The sequence below is a fragment of the Phodopus roborovskii genome, unplaced genomic scaffold (assembly GCF_943737965.1).
Source record: "Phodopus roborovskii unplaced genomic scaffold, PHOROB, whole genome shotgun sequence".
Classification (NCBI taxonomy): Eukaryota; Metazoa; Chordata; class Mammalia; order Rodentia; family Cricetidae; genus Phodopus; species Phodopus roborovskii.
Window position 1 is genome coordinate 11,866,268 of NW_026126547.1, and position 15,287 is coordinate 11,881,554.

The 15,287-nt window shown below is 41.8% G+C and overlaps 1 protein-coding gene across 1 annotated transcript in view; it reads right to left on the bottom strand.

The window, feature by feature from the left end:
• The window catches only part of Meis1 (Meis homeobox 1), a 367,579-nt gene extending 357,183 nt beyond the window's left edge, over nucleotides 1-10,396 (bottom strand). The window contains exon 1 of the mRNA XM_051200488.1: nucleotides 10,393-10,396. The gene's annotated coding sequence lies outside the window, so the exon portion shown is untranslated. The remainder of the gene's footprint in view (nucleotides 1-10,392) is intronic.
• Between the last annotated feature and the right edge of the window lie 4,891 nt (nucleotides 10,397-15,287).

A 15,287-nucleotide genomic window follows, 5' to 3' on the forward strand; every position in this document is an offset into this window, starting at 1 on the left:
ATAAAAGTGTTGGGGAGATGGACATTGCAAATACCAAGAGTCTGTGTCTGCATTTTGGTGCAGACTGTATTGCAACAACAAGCCTCTTACTATCAGGGTGTCTGGAAATGTGCCAGTAATATCTCAGAATAAAATGGGTAGGAAATGACGGTAAGATGCAGACGTGCACACGGGGTTATTTGGTAAATGATATCTACATGCACACAGAAGCAGAGCCTTACCCTCTCCGCTCCTGGGTCCTCGCAGACTGATTGGATGTGGTGATAGAGGATCAAAGGGGCTTTCAGGACAGCCATCCCCCTGACCTTTCCAAAACAGACAAATACTCAGTGTTGCATAGAGACATAACAACATTTAGTGACACGGAGACTCTTGTAACAAGACACAGATGTAAACAACCAAAGGAGCGCTCCCAACAGTGCTGCCTTGATTAGTGGCAGTGGCTTCATCCCTCTGTTCAAACTAACTGATATTCCAGGCTCTTGTGAGAATCAATAGGTCTCTTAAGAAAAGGTTTCCAGGTCACTGACATTCTGGAACCGTATGGACCAACTCGACGCTTGCGATTCCTGTAAGCCGGGGTGCAAAGGCCACATGCAGTTAGCTGACTGCAGAAGCAGCAGTGGAGGATGGGACTCCAGGTGGACACACTCCACACTGACTCTTATTCTGCCTGTCTGTCATCTAAGTACAGAACCATGTAGGCTTTGTGTCACCCTGCTCATTTCATATTGGCATGCTTTTGGGGATGATGGATATATTCTACCTTCTAACTTCTACATCCTCAGTTGTTAGCATGAAAGAAAACAACCACCATGAATGAATGAATGAGTGAATGAATGAATGAATGAATGAAATAATCTTATCTATTACTGCTCTTTTCACTTTCAGTGCACTATATCAGGGTATACTTTTAATATCAACTGATTTTGAAAACACATGCTTTCATTTAGACTTCCTTTGTTGCCGTTACTGTTGTTGAGACAGGGTCTGTCTCATTTTTTTTGTAGCCTTGGCTGACCTGGAACACTATGTAGACCAGGCTGGCTTCTTACTCATAGACATGAGATTTTTTTGTTTTATTCTACACATGTGTATCTAACAATGATCTACCAATGACAATATCATGATGACTCAATCTTACTGATCACAAATTATATTCAAAAACATCCAAATTCAATTTTACTTTTCAAGGGTTTTTATATCATCAAAAGGTTTCTTTCTTCAGCCCTTGAGTCTACTAACAACTGACCATCTTTAAAGATGTTCCTATGATCCTCAGTGAGGCTGAGACATCTACCGATTCCAGAAACCCTGAAACTCTTCCAGATAGCAAGTGATGTAACCCAAACATCTGATTTTAAAATGATCATTAAATTGTGAATGAATTAGGTAAATCTGTTTGTATCAATATATAGTTATAGTGCGTGTGTTTGTAGCGAAGCTAAGTACTCATTTCTTCAATGACATCACAGCAGGTTTTACTTATCTGTGACATGGAGTGTTCTCAATATCCCCTGCAGGTTCTGATAGAGAAGGCAGGACACGGATGGGGGAAATGTGTGGTGAGGGGCCCAGGCAGATCTGATGTGGGTTTGCTTGGTATGCAGGGGAGCTGTAGCATAATGAAATCAGAGCTGTTTCCACTCAGCCTTCTCACCATGCTTCCTTGAGTCATGTCACAAGCTCCTTGATGCTCACCGACCTCTGCTTTGAGAATGTAAACCCAAGACACTCCTAGACGGCTCAGGTGTGGGGCTTGTGTTTTGCTTCGCTTACTTTTGTTTGATGCCAAGCATGATTAAAGAAATGGTCTACTAACTCTGAGTTCTTTGGAAGGCTCACCTACTCAGGTTGGGACAAGTAGCGTGTGAACTACTCCACCCGCCCCCTGCAGCACCGTTTCCACCCTGGGTAGAGGCCTCAGGGTGGCTCCAAGGTGATCAGCTTATTAATTTTCTGGTCCCCGCTCCTGCTTTGCCTTGGGAGTAAAGATGATGCAATTGTTTTCTACCCCTCATTATGAGATAGTGCCCCAGAGAATGTTTCCTAACCCAGTTCCACCCTCCTTGAGCATGATTTAACCCTAGAAATTTCTTAAAGGGCTGTGTCGAGAGACTGAGCCCGACCTGTTGGTGGAAGTCTGCACCAAACCAGGGGTGTAGATGCCAGTCTCTCCTTCCCAACACATAGGTTAGAGACATTTGGTGCTTTTAAAAGAATGAGCACGCATTGTCAGTGGTTCTTTCCCATCCTCTGTCCCCCTCTGCACATATATTTACATCTTTCTCTTTAGGGGCGGAGACAGAGCAGGAAGAGAACCCAGGGCTCTCAAGCATGCTAAGCACAAAGTCATAGTTTCAGCCCCTTCTTTCTCATGTTTATGCACATACAACCCGCCCTGCCACCCACAACACACATGAGTCCCAGTCGCACAATTAAAATGGATGACTTTCCATGTGCTAATTTAGCTTCACTTGACTCAGTCTTCAGAGGACAAGAATGAACGCTAACATCTCCCTCATCAAGGAGCTTATGGGAACTGAGAGGACTTGGTATTTCTGAGTTTGACTCACTGCCTGGTGCCCAGTCTCCTCTCTCCTCCTCCATACTTACTCCTCCGGAAGCCAGTCCTTGGTACCAACCACATCTCCATCCCTTTCTTCCAGTCATTCCATTGAAAAGAGCCTCTACCCAGACTGGAATCAAGTTTGCCTTGGGTACTGTGATGGTCACTCCATAACCACAATCTGAGGGGCCTCCTTCCTTCCTCACTCTTTCCTACCTCATTTTAAGAACTGTTAGAATAAAGTGACTTCCCATTGAAAGCCTTTTGCCACAGCAAGACAGTTTTCCTTCTGGGTCTCAGAGCAACTATCTTAGCAAAATCTTCCCCATTAAAAATGAGCTCCACTAAGTGGCCTCCAGCAATACTCAGCGGCATCCCTGTTTGAGGTCCATGGTCCATGATCCCTGAATGAAGATCCCTTCAACTTCAACAAATTGGAATAACACCTATTTCAAATATATTATTTGATGAAAGCAGATGTCAGCAGATACTGCCTATGTAATTGATATTTGATTTATTCAAGATTTATGCATGCTGTGCCTTAGATTTATTAATGATAATCCCCGGCTCTTGTGTTTAATATAGTGGAACCAAAACATAATTTGCTGGGATCAGTCAGAAATGCATCAAAGTGATTAACTCTACATGCAAACCATTATGCAGCGACATCCCTACTGTGCACAGTGCAAAGGAGGCAATAATACAGTAATTGGCTTCACTTATGCAAGTTAGATATTTGCTGTGATTGCTAGAAAAATGAGATCGCTTTTTATCTTTGATCCTGAATGTTCATATCTTCACCATCCTTTGATGCTGCTTTTTTTTTCTGGTAGGATTTGCCTGAAGTTAACAGGCACAATGTGAACACATACACACACACACACACACACATGCTTATATGCTTATGCACACACATGGGCCTGCACACATATGCACACACACTTTCCTGCCTCAACAATTGTATGATAGAAAACGTAGAATGTCTTATTAAGACAAACAGGGAAGACAGCAGTCTTTCTGAGACTGTCTGGTGGGTGGTGCTGCCTCTGGTTTGAAAAAGGAACCATTTCTTTCAACTCCCAGTGAAGGATTATGGGCACTGTGACCAGCTAACAGGAGTTACACATCAACACATTTCCTACCCACACCTATCACAGACTTTAAGACTCAGAAAGACTGTGGCACCATTGCTATCTAGCAGTGACCCAATGACTAGGATAGAATTGGGGGCTTGTTTGTTGTCTTCCGATTTACACTATACTTCTGTTTTTACATCATTTCTCTAGAATCATCCTACATCTGTGTCCTCAAAGATGTGTGTGTCTTCACGTCACAATTTATACTGTAAACTCGTTATTTTACTTACTGATTGTCGTTTTGTTCTGTTTTAGATAACTAAAATGTGATTGGATGAATATCTATTCCTTATAAATATCCTTCTTACTTCTTTTCCAAGACAACTTTCTATCCGAGTAGATGAGGGCCATTTTATTTCAAAAATTTGAAAGTCAACATGCACATGCAGTAAAATACTCAAGGCGTACAAGAACGCATCATGGAAGCTGATGATCCTGTCTGTGTCTATTCTCTTCAGTGTCTCTCCTCTAGGTAATCATTGTAGCAGCTTCTGGTGTAATATTCCTGAAAATGTAAACAGTAGGCTGCCACATACATGGGCCAGGTGTTTTTCATTTAATGCTGTGTTTTAGAGCTGTTTAGTGTTTGCTGATAAGGAGCTATTTGAGTCTTTCTCATTGCTATCTTTGATCATTTTTAATTGTTTAAAGAGCTGCCTGGCCTTCGATGTAGTACAATAAGCTCCACACTTGAAAATAATTTTAACTTTTGTTTTCAGCCTGGGAATTGGGCTACAGTTGAGAGGGAAGTGGCGTCTTGTGCAGATCGAATGAGGTCAGAATGCTCACTGCAGCCCACATTATGCAGTAAATCTTGTGGAAATGGCTCAAGAGATTTTCTGCTGCTGGGAATGTGCCATCTGTCTCCAGGGCATGTGGCAGAACACGTCAGTACATCAGCATGGCCCTTGATGGGTGAGGAGGGCATTTGTCAATCTCATGCCCTTGCGGGTTCGACATGGGTTCCTTTAGAATGTTAAGTAACTCATATTAGCTAACAGCTAATGTGACTCATGCTAATTTAAATTTCAAGGCACAGTACCAGGATGTGCTTCGTGGTCCCCAGGACTCCAGTCGCTCTACATCTGCTTCTCTTTTTGCTTCCCAGGTGGAACAGAAGCTTCTTTGAGATCAGAGATGGACAGACTTTTGTATTTTTTAAAGCTATTACCCCGACAAGCAAATGGATCCCTTTTGCTTTTCCTCTTCCATCGTCTTAAAGCCCTATGAGGAACGCCCAGTATCGGAAATGGCGCTCTGCCGGCCACTAAACATCCCACCCAGCCTTGGTCGTTAGGAATCATTTCTATCCCTCAAACCCTGCAACCTTCCGAGCCACGTGCACAGCTGTTCGCTCTCAGGACTCTTTTTCTTAGCGCTATGGAAGCATATCCTGCCTTAGCAATCCAGGAGATCTATTTTCCTGTCTGAAACATTAATTGATTCCTGCTCCTGAATGCCAGGTGTGAGGAAAAACTAAATCTTTGCTTAACAGCAAACTCCTCTTTGCTTGGACCAGGATCACCTGGGAATCCGGGAAGGCTGCCACAGTGTGGCACAGACCGAGGACTCTGGGGCCCTAGTCCTAAAGAAATTAGGCCAGAGATTCAAGAAGCCTGTCTGAGGGGGAAATTGCAAAATATGTTTGACCACCGGTCTTCATACCCAAATCCAGACTGCAGGAGAGAAGGAGACACCATATTCTTAAAGAGGGAAAGGCTGTAAGGCCGATTGCAAACTGCTAGTTACTTCCATTAGCCTATCTTTAAGATCAGAGTCCCCTGGTGCAGATTAAACATTGGCAACTGAGACACCACAGGAAAAATACTTCCTCATTGTGAACCTCAGTGTTTTGTTTTTGTTTTCTGGAGAAGTCTACATCGGGCACCGTGAAAACAAACTTAGATAGAAGGTGAGGACACATCTTAGGAAAATGATGCCTTGTATTTATGGAGTTCTCAGCACCAGGAACTGATGAGCAAAGATACCAATAACAGTCACATATTGACTGTTGATCCACGAAAGTCCAATATTCCGCTATAGCAATTTTCTCAGAGAAGGGCTATGAGGGTTGCAGATGCCTACCTAGCCTGTGTTCCAGGGGACACATGCGGTCAGCCTGCCTGCCGTCTACCCCCAATCTCTTCAGGCTCATGCACCTCCATGCACTCTGTGAGTCTCTGCAACCAACCAATGGCTCCAAAAGAATCCTTGTTCTGCTCCAGATGACAAGTGTAATGAGAAGAAAGTGCACGGAGAACCCCCAAGGCAGCAAATGCTTAATTGACTTCAAAGTACCCGGGGAGAGGCTGGCTTAGTCTATACAAAACCAAAAAGCACAGCCCTTTCCTGATGCCTGGATACAAGCCATTCCCATTCTGTCAGCAACTAGTCATTCATGTTCAAATTATTGAAATGGTGTACAATGTTGAGTATGGGGTCACTCAGGGTTCTGAAACCTTCTTTGAGTACTCTTGAGCCACACTCTTGAACTGGAGTAAAGTTGTGAGGTTTGACATGTCCACAGTATTTAATAGGGTCTGCAAAACACCAGGTGGACAAGAGATTCGAGTCTGTTCAGGGCCACCAAGTACCAGATATTTGTAGAATATTAGAGCTTGGAAGGAAAATTTTGTTTAACAGCTTACTTTTTACTAATTTAAGGTGGGCACAGAACAAATTTTATGAGATAAAGTCCCATGCAGGAGAGTAGTTAACACAATTTATAAAAGTGAAGTTGTGTTCAGCATCATGAAGATAGGGAAGAGCCCTGAGATAACTCTGGAACTTGGGAATCAGAAACACCTGATGGCTTCCAACTTCATTCTCACCCAGTGGGAGGGAATGGCAAGTGATATATTTTTGCTTAAAAACAAACAAGCAAACAAAAACCCTGAAATATAATATGTAAAGATAGTCCTATGGTCCAGCACAATAATATACGTATCAAATGTGTAGTGACAATTGTTTTTTCCTATATCCTCAAATACTCATCATTAAGATAAATATTAGGAACTTGTGGTCTCTTTTGATGTTTTTCAAAATAACTGTCTGTGGGTCATGACCCCTTTGGAAATCAAATGACCTTTTCCCAGGGATGGAATATCAGGTATCCTGCCTACCAGATATTTACAGTACAATTCATACAAGTAGCAAAATTACAGTTATGAAGTATCAATTAAATAATTTGATGGTTGGGGGTCACACAACATGAGAACTGTATTAAAGGATTGCAGCGTTAGAAAGGTTGAAGCCACTGGTCTAAAAGCCTGGTCTCCTGAGCAGCCAAGGCCATCATCTTGGGAGCTTGTTAGGAATTGGAATTTTGGGGCCCATTCCAGACCTACTGGAGATAGATGTAAGAATCTGATGGGATCGCTGGGATCGCTTTGAGTGCTTTCTGACATACCCTAACTAACATTAGAGATCTGACCCTCCCAGCGCTGGAAGAGGGTACAACAAGCTCTTTTGGTGAAATTGAGCACTGGGTGAAGGGGCAATGAAAGCCAGTTTCCATCTTATGGAGAGTCTGAAAATGTTTTTTCTCTTACACGACATATCCTTAGTAGCATAAGAAGAATTCTGTCCTACATTAGGAATAATCTCAGTAGTGGTTCTTTTAGACAAATGACTTATAATTATATAATCAAGAGACTTTGATCTCAATAGATTATCATAAAGGATTTGGCAAATAGTTCTAACTATATAAAGGGGGTATTCCCAGCTAAGTATGAGATTTCCAAGATACTATAATTATTCAGTTATAAAAATAAGGCATACTTTAAATTTAAAAAGAGATTTTTTTTTTAGTTTTTATGATACATTTTGCATGTGTTATCTCATTCGATAATGTCCCCACTTTAGACCTGTGGCTTCACAGTCTTATCCTTCCACATTTTAGGCATAAAGAAATGAAGACCAGAGAAGTTAGGCGGGTTTTCCGTGGCCACATACCTAGATACAGAATAATATAAATGTGTTGGAATTTGGTTCTGCCAGATATCTAGTCCATTGTTTTGGGTTTTGTTTTCCTGATGATCTGGGAAATACGTTAGGCAATTTTCTAAGATGTGAATTTGTAATGTAATGAGATTGGCTTCCTTTATGAGTCTCTATCCTTTCCTCTCTCTTCTGTTTTTCATGTCTGGTAGTAATGGGCTTCATAAACACCTAAAATTGTGAAAATCCCAGCTCAATGATTAGATAGGGATCTCTCTGCCCCATGTCTGTTACAGGTGAGAAGTGAGATGCTGTAACTAAGGCAACTGTTCCCTTCTGATCCTATTGGTGGGCATCTGTTTCTAGTTGTAAATGGCCAAACATCTCCTTTACAGGAAAACTAATAACATCTTAACATATGGTCTTGAATCTGGGCTGCCAAATGACCTTGCATGGAGATTAATTGAAGGTGTTAATGGCATAGTTCCCAGCCAGGAATGTCAGAATATTGGCTTGGCCTTCAACGTACATATTTCAAGAGGATTTGCTAGTGATACTGAGCTGGATTAACATTAAATGTAAAGAAAAACACTACAACTTCAGCAACCACACACAAGACACATTTCTGTAGCTAAGGAATCTGGATTAGTGTTTGAGGCAGGGTGAGGGGTAATGAATTTGACATCCCATTTTGACCCCTGGGAAAAATTCTCAGGATATAATCTTCTTAGGTGGTGGTAATACAAGCAGCAACATTCTTTTGAAGGTTGAATCTTTTCTATGATTTTCTATAAGAATCTCCTGGAATACACCATTAGAGATTAGAGTTGATTTATGCATGTTACCTGTGAATCCAGCCTGTGGTCCTTGAGCCCCATGTGCCCCATGATAGCTAGGGATTCATCTGAACACAAAATTGTAAACTTAAAACATTATGAAATATGCATTGTGTGTTAATTACTAGATGAGCTTTATAGATGACCACATCCTGTCACAATACCAAAAGGTTGGGCTCACATATGTGATCACCTCTCATTCTCCTTTGTGCCTCGCCTGTAATAGGGAAATGGGCCAAATACAGAAAGAAGAAAAAAAAACTATACTTTGAACTGTATTTTCTTAGCTGTTTACACGGACATATGTTTAACTTTCAGAACCCTTCAAGTTTAGTTATAATTATCAATGGATAATTACGGTATAATTTTTGCTTTCACCAGTTCTTTCTTATTATTGCCCTAGTGTGTACTTATACATGTGTAGTTGTTTATTGCGACTCACCTGAAAGCCTTTTGGGTTGTAAATTATAGGCATAAAAGTAAACATAAAATAATTTCCCATCAAATACATGTTCAGAAACCTATAAACTCTAGGGAAGCTGAACTATGTTTTAAGAACACCAAGAATTACTTGAACTGGGCCTTTCTCTAGTTTATTGAAATCTCTGGGTCACAGGAGAGAGGCTACAGATGCTAAAGCCAGATCAACTGTTAGTTACATAGTTAACTGATGAATACAAATTCCTTGGTATCAGAGTTTATTTACCAGAAGCAGGCTGAATGGAATTGAGCCATGTCATTATTGCACATATTATACATTGGTTTCATGAATTCACAAAGGCCAGGCAGGTAAGTCTCTGTGGACTCCCCAACAATACCCAATAATACTTAGTAAGATATATTTCATATTACACAAAAATAGATAATAAACCCTCCCAAAGTTGGATTCATCATTATTTTAGTGTATTTTTGCTTAAGTTTTTGTGCAGACAAGACTCCAAGTGTACAGGTTAACCCCCCCAAACAAACATTCCCAATTTATTTTTAAATTGTTTGTTTGTATACTTTTAAATTATATGTTCAACTATGGGTATATGCGCATGCATGCAGATGCCCCTGCAGGCGAGAGGCTTTGCGGACTCTGGAGCTAGTCTTATAGGTGATTGTAGAACCTTCCAACATGGGTGCTGAGAATTGAACTCCAGTCCTCTGCAAGGGCAGTACTCGTTCTTAATTACTAAGCCACCTTTCTTAAAAAAAAAAAAAAAGTGTAACCCTTTATAAATGTTAGCTGAAAGAAGATGAAATGGATCAGCTTTATTTAATTTTCTAAATTAAATAAGAAGAAAAACAAATATGAAAATGACGTAAAGCAATGTACATCTGATTTACTCGGCTCTCCGGGGGGTCAAACCCCTCAGAAAATTCATCTGCACTCCTGAAATTCTTCACACACTTTACTCTCAGTACACCACAGACAAGCCATCTACTGGAGAGCCACCGGCAAAAAGAATCCCACAAACAATAAAAAGAAGTAATTCAGAATGGTGAATGCCGAACACCACAGGAGTAGCATATCTGTGAGCATGAAACACAAATAGAGTTATTAAAAGATTCTGTGGCCCCGCACACTGCAAATCCATGTGGACTCTTGGCTCCCTGAAATCAGGCAACAGACAGATACCTCGGCGGAGAAGGCAATTAGTGGTAGGGAATGCAGTTCCTTCCTTTGCTTGCTCCATTCGTTTCCTCCCAATCCTTTCAAATCTCCCTCGAGTCCAATTTGGGAATTCTTGCAAAGGCTAAAGTCCAGCAGCTTAACAGCTATTAAACACGCTCGTAAAGTGAAGATGCGTCCTGCGATTTGGGCTCTTGGCAGCATCAGAGGAATATGGCAAATGGTATATAGGTATATAACTCCTTCACGTAAAGGAAGTAATGGAAGAGCTGGTGGGCGGGGCTGTGGGTAAACCAGATCGGAAGTTTCAGATGGCTACCTACAGAGTGCACTAACTGGCTCTGGTATTGCTATTTAGTACCTGTGAAGCCTACCAGTATGCATTATTAAATTCATGTATTATTGAATCATGAATCCTTGTTCCCCGATAAGAAATGGAGATGATTTTTTTTTTTTAAGTTTAAATTAAAGCCCTGCCTCCTTATTTGAATAAAAGCGCATTACTGGCTGCCTAGCATGCTAATCAGAAAACTGCATTAAGTAGGTAAGGCCATATGAATTAAAAAATAATGAAACAAGACTTTGCAGCCAGACATTGTTCCCTCGCCTGCTTTTCATGACAGCGGATTTCCTATTCGGAGTTGATAAGACAACGGCAAATGAAGATAACAACATGAGAGGGAAATCATTCACTCTAATGGGTTCCACCTGTGCAGACTTCAGCTCATTTACATGGCTGCAGAAAAATTAGAAATCACGCAGCAATTAGTCTGTTCTAGATTATGCAGTGTGTCAACTGATACCACTCAGGAGGGCACTCGTGCTAAAATGGTTGCAGAAGATAAATCTACCTCCTATACAAACAGTTTTAATTACCTGGAAAACGGCATTGCCTATTGAGAAATCTCCATTGTGAACCTGGCCTGCTCTCCTGCTATTGAAATCAGATGTTGGGAAATTCCAGCGTTTATGTAATTGACTCATATAGTATTTGATGACTTGTTGAAAATGAAATTGGGCCTCTTGGTCGGGTCCCCAGTTGTTCATCAAAAGCCTCTTTTCATGTCTCCTTCAGAGCTGGTCTATGCAAGGCTGGAGAGCCGAGTGTTGTTTTTGCTGCTTCTGTGTACTGGTAACCCTCCTGTCTTGGGCCTTTGCTCTTGTATGTCTAGGCAAATTGATCATTTGTTTTTAAAACAATTTCAAATGGGAAGCTCAAGTCAAGACATCAGGCAGCTACAACCTTATGAATAAGACAGTACAACAATTAGAAATGTAGCTATTCATTTAAGACACCGAGGCAAACTTTTTCTGTTACCCGTGGCTTTGAAATGTGTATTGCTTTCTTAGAAAGCTAGAGAAAGTAGGCCTGAATATCCAAGTTTTACTATCAGCAGAACTCCTTCACAGTTTAAAGTTTTGCTTTGCTTTGCTTACAGAGGTGCCAATGTAGTCATTCCTACTCTGTTAATTTTGTCATTGTCAATCAGGGATTTTGTGAGTGTCTTGCTGGATTTAGGATAAGGGAGTTAAGCTGGGTTGAGGTCTATGCTCACAGCAGAAGCAGTGTTGAACCTGAGTACTCTGTAAGGAAAACCATGGACCTTGGGTAGAAGCTTCTACTTGAGATGTTACTACAGTGTTTAGCTCCTGCCTCAGACAGGTTTGGTGAGAAGGTCAAAGGCTTCGTCAGAGAATGTCAGGCAAGCCCCTAGCATTATCTCCTAGATTTTCTTCTCAAAGCAACCCAGACCTTGGACGGTAGTAGGCAAATGGAAGCAGGAACGCCATGAGGCAGGTAGTATACACTCCTGACAAAAGCAGCTTCTGGGGTGGGAGCTTCCTCTAGCACAGTGGCACTTTCCTCACAGAAACCTCACAGAAACAGTCAGTGTTTTAACCCAGACTCAAAATACAGTCTCTTGAGGTGGCTCAGGCAGAATTGCAGAGTGCCAGCTTTCTTTCTTTGTCCCAGGAGCATTGCCAGCAAAGCATACTGAAGGAAAGTGCAAAGGAGATCCAGTGTAGCAGACATCGATAATGCCCCTTCCTGAGCTGCAGGATGCATCTGGCCTGTGAATCACTCGGAAATGTACTGTAAGAGAAACTTGGACCCCGAGTTATCCAGGTTGCACCATAAATGCTGCCCCAGTCCTTTAGGCAATGCAGCAAGCACACTTACACAGGAAGAGCCCACGAGGGCATGCTTTATAGTGTGAAGGTGAATTGCCCAGCACTGGCTTTTCCTATGGAGAAGACATGAGGACATTGGGGCTACAGCTCATGATCCTAGAGAACACAGGAAAGACCTCACTATCTGAGTGATCTGGTGGCTTTCAAAAAAAATTTTCCTCCATCTCAATGTCTATAAAAATCACATGTGCAAGCAAGTGCACCCAGACATGGACACGGACACTCTTCCCCAGGTACACTCTATTGGAGCCTTATTCAGGCTTCTGACAGAGATCCCTTAAATAAACCACTGAACAGAGAAAGGTTTTCAACTGTTTTCCAAGGCCATACCTAGATGCCCAGGAAAAATAGCTAATTTGCTGCACACAGTGAACAGCTTAAGGCATTAGGGCATAATTCTTTCTCAGAACCAGAGTCTGGCAACGTCCTAGCAATATTTTTAGGCTAATCCATTTCTTTTCTGGAAGTGCCCCCTCCACTTTATTTCACCCTCCCTGGAAAACAGTATGAAGTGCCGGGCTAAGATTAGACCTGGGACTAATCTTAGAAGCAGTGAGGTTCCTTGTCCTCATGTGATAGATGAGGGCAGTGAGACCCAGATGGATGGACCAAATTTTGATGGGTGACACATTGAGTCAGGCATGGAAGAACATTGCATCTATGGCCTTCAGACTTAAAGACTAGAACTGAGCCATAGGAATAGACTCAGAATTTCAAATGCTGCCATGCCAAGGGGAGGAGGGCAGATTGCTCCACTCAAAGAGTCCCTGAGAGTTCATCAGCTCAAGCAAAATGGATCTTTTAGGAGTCAGAAACTCAGAGGTACACTGTCACCAAGAAAAGCAGAGCCACTCATGCCAAGGTCTTTGGAATGTGCATGTTTAGGATAGAATAAGAAACTAAAATAGTTGAAAAGTCAGTCAATAAACTGCAGCAGCAGCCCCTTCAGTGTGTGTGTGTGTGTGTGTGTGTGTGTGTGTGTGTGTGTGTGTGTCTCAGAGATGATGTTAACTTGTCGATAGACATTCTGCTTGGGAAAAGGTGTTGACTATCTGTGTTCCAGTTGAAGTAGGAGAATGTGTGCGGTCAAAGGGTCTGAATTGGGGAGAAGACTGCAGCCAATAAAAATCTTATTTACACAAGGCTTGTCCCAACAGTCAATGAGAAAGTCACCACTCAAAAGCAATGACACCAAGAGCAACAATGAAATTTTATTAATAGAGTATGGAATACAAGATGACCTCTAAAAATGATACTTATTCTTTTGGTACGATGTGAAGTTGCCATGCACTTTGGACATAACTTTGAGGAGTTGAACTAAATTTGACCTAGACTCCCTGGGGACTAGTTTTCATAGTACCCCAAGGTGCTATGCAAGCTGCTATAGGAGATGTCAAAGTAGTGAAGAACCTTACCCAACTGTGATGCCTATGAACCACAAAGAGCAGAACAGCAAGATACACCCAAGAGAGTAATTGCAACACTTCTGTCTACAGAGTAGCCAACAGTCACCTAAGTGAACTTAAAGTTCTGCTCAGTAGGAGGATATTTATGTCTGGTACTATAAACCTAACCAAGAACCCATGAATAGAGAAATCATAGACTCTGAATGAGAATCTACTACTAAACAAGCATAGTTTCTAGCTGTGTTCTAAACACAGTGAGAAAACAGGGCATGGACTTGAGAGAGAGGGATGGGCACAGAGAAGGAGCTGAGGCAGGGAGGAGGAGGGGTGGAAATGATGTGATTACAGTATTTACATATGAAATTCTCAAAATAAAATTTGAATTAAACAACTAGAAGTAATCCATATTGAGGGCCATTTTAAAAAGCAAGAACTATTTAAAGTATAAGAACAATGGAAGAAAACATTACATATCTTTGGGTTTGGTTGAAACTATGAAACAGTGGCAAGTTAGAAACTGACGGTCTGTGGAAAGCTCAGAAAGCAATTCCAGAAAGTACTGAGCACTTGAAAATGTATGTCTCCAGCCCAGACCTGGGCTCATAATATCAAAGGGCCTCTGCTTTTCCCACTGAGCCGTATCTTCATTTCCTCCACCACTTCAGTAAAGGTGCTTACAGTAACCCCCAAATTTGCAAAATTTGCAATCTACCTTTGTATCTTTGCTGTGGGCCCAGTGCCAATTCCTGCAGGCCCTTACCAGCCATTAAAAAGGAAAAGGTCTGAGGAATGTAATAAGTAGCAGAGTGGATGCAGCAGACAAAGCCACACTTCTGCACACACCGTATGCATATGATGTCCATGGGAGGGTGGAACTCACCACACTTATTACCTTTGATTGACAGAAGTCAAACCAGGGGACAAAATTTGCACAGCAGCTGTATACTGAATTGACCCTCCAGCTGTAGGCCCAAGAAGACTCAGGCCTTTATCTTCTCTCTATCTCTATTTACGGCCTGAATGATCTCATTTTGAATTTATGGTTGTGAATACCAGAAAGCACTGACTACTTGGAAATGTATGTCTCCAGCACAGACCTTGGCCCTGAACTTCAGATTCATAGATCCAATGGCCTCCTTGACATCTGTCTTGAAAGTCTAAACATATCACAGACATTTACCTCCCAAATGGAGCGCCTGATCTATCTTCACACACCCATTCTCTGTCTCAGAAAATGGCAATTCCAGTATTCCTCAGTTTTGTCTTTCACCCAGCCTTGCCTTGACTGAGCTGGAAACCCAGTTGGCTATTAGCTTCAGAATATACTTCTATCTGAACACATCTTCCTACTCCCACAGAAGTCTTCTAGCCCAGGCCTCATCATGGCTTGCTTCAAGGAACCACCAGCATCTGTAACTCACCACCCTGACTTTGCCCTTGATTCCTGTAGTCCATGCTAACCCCAGGAGATCTATTCCATGCAACACTTTTGACAAAGACTGCCATGTCTTTGAGAGGATCAGATCAATGCAGTGGACCGAAGACCTCATTGTTTAGACACTCATACTTCAGCTACTTACATATCTAAAA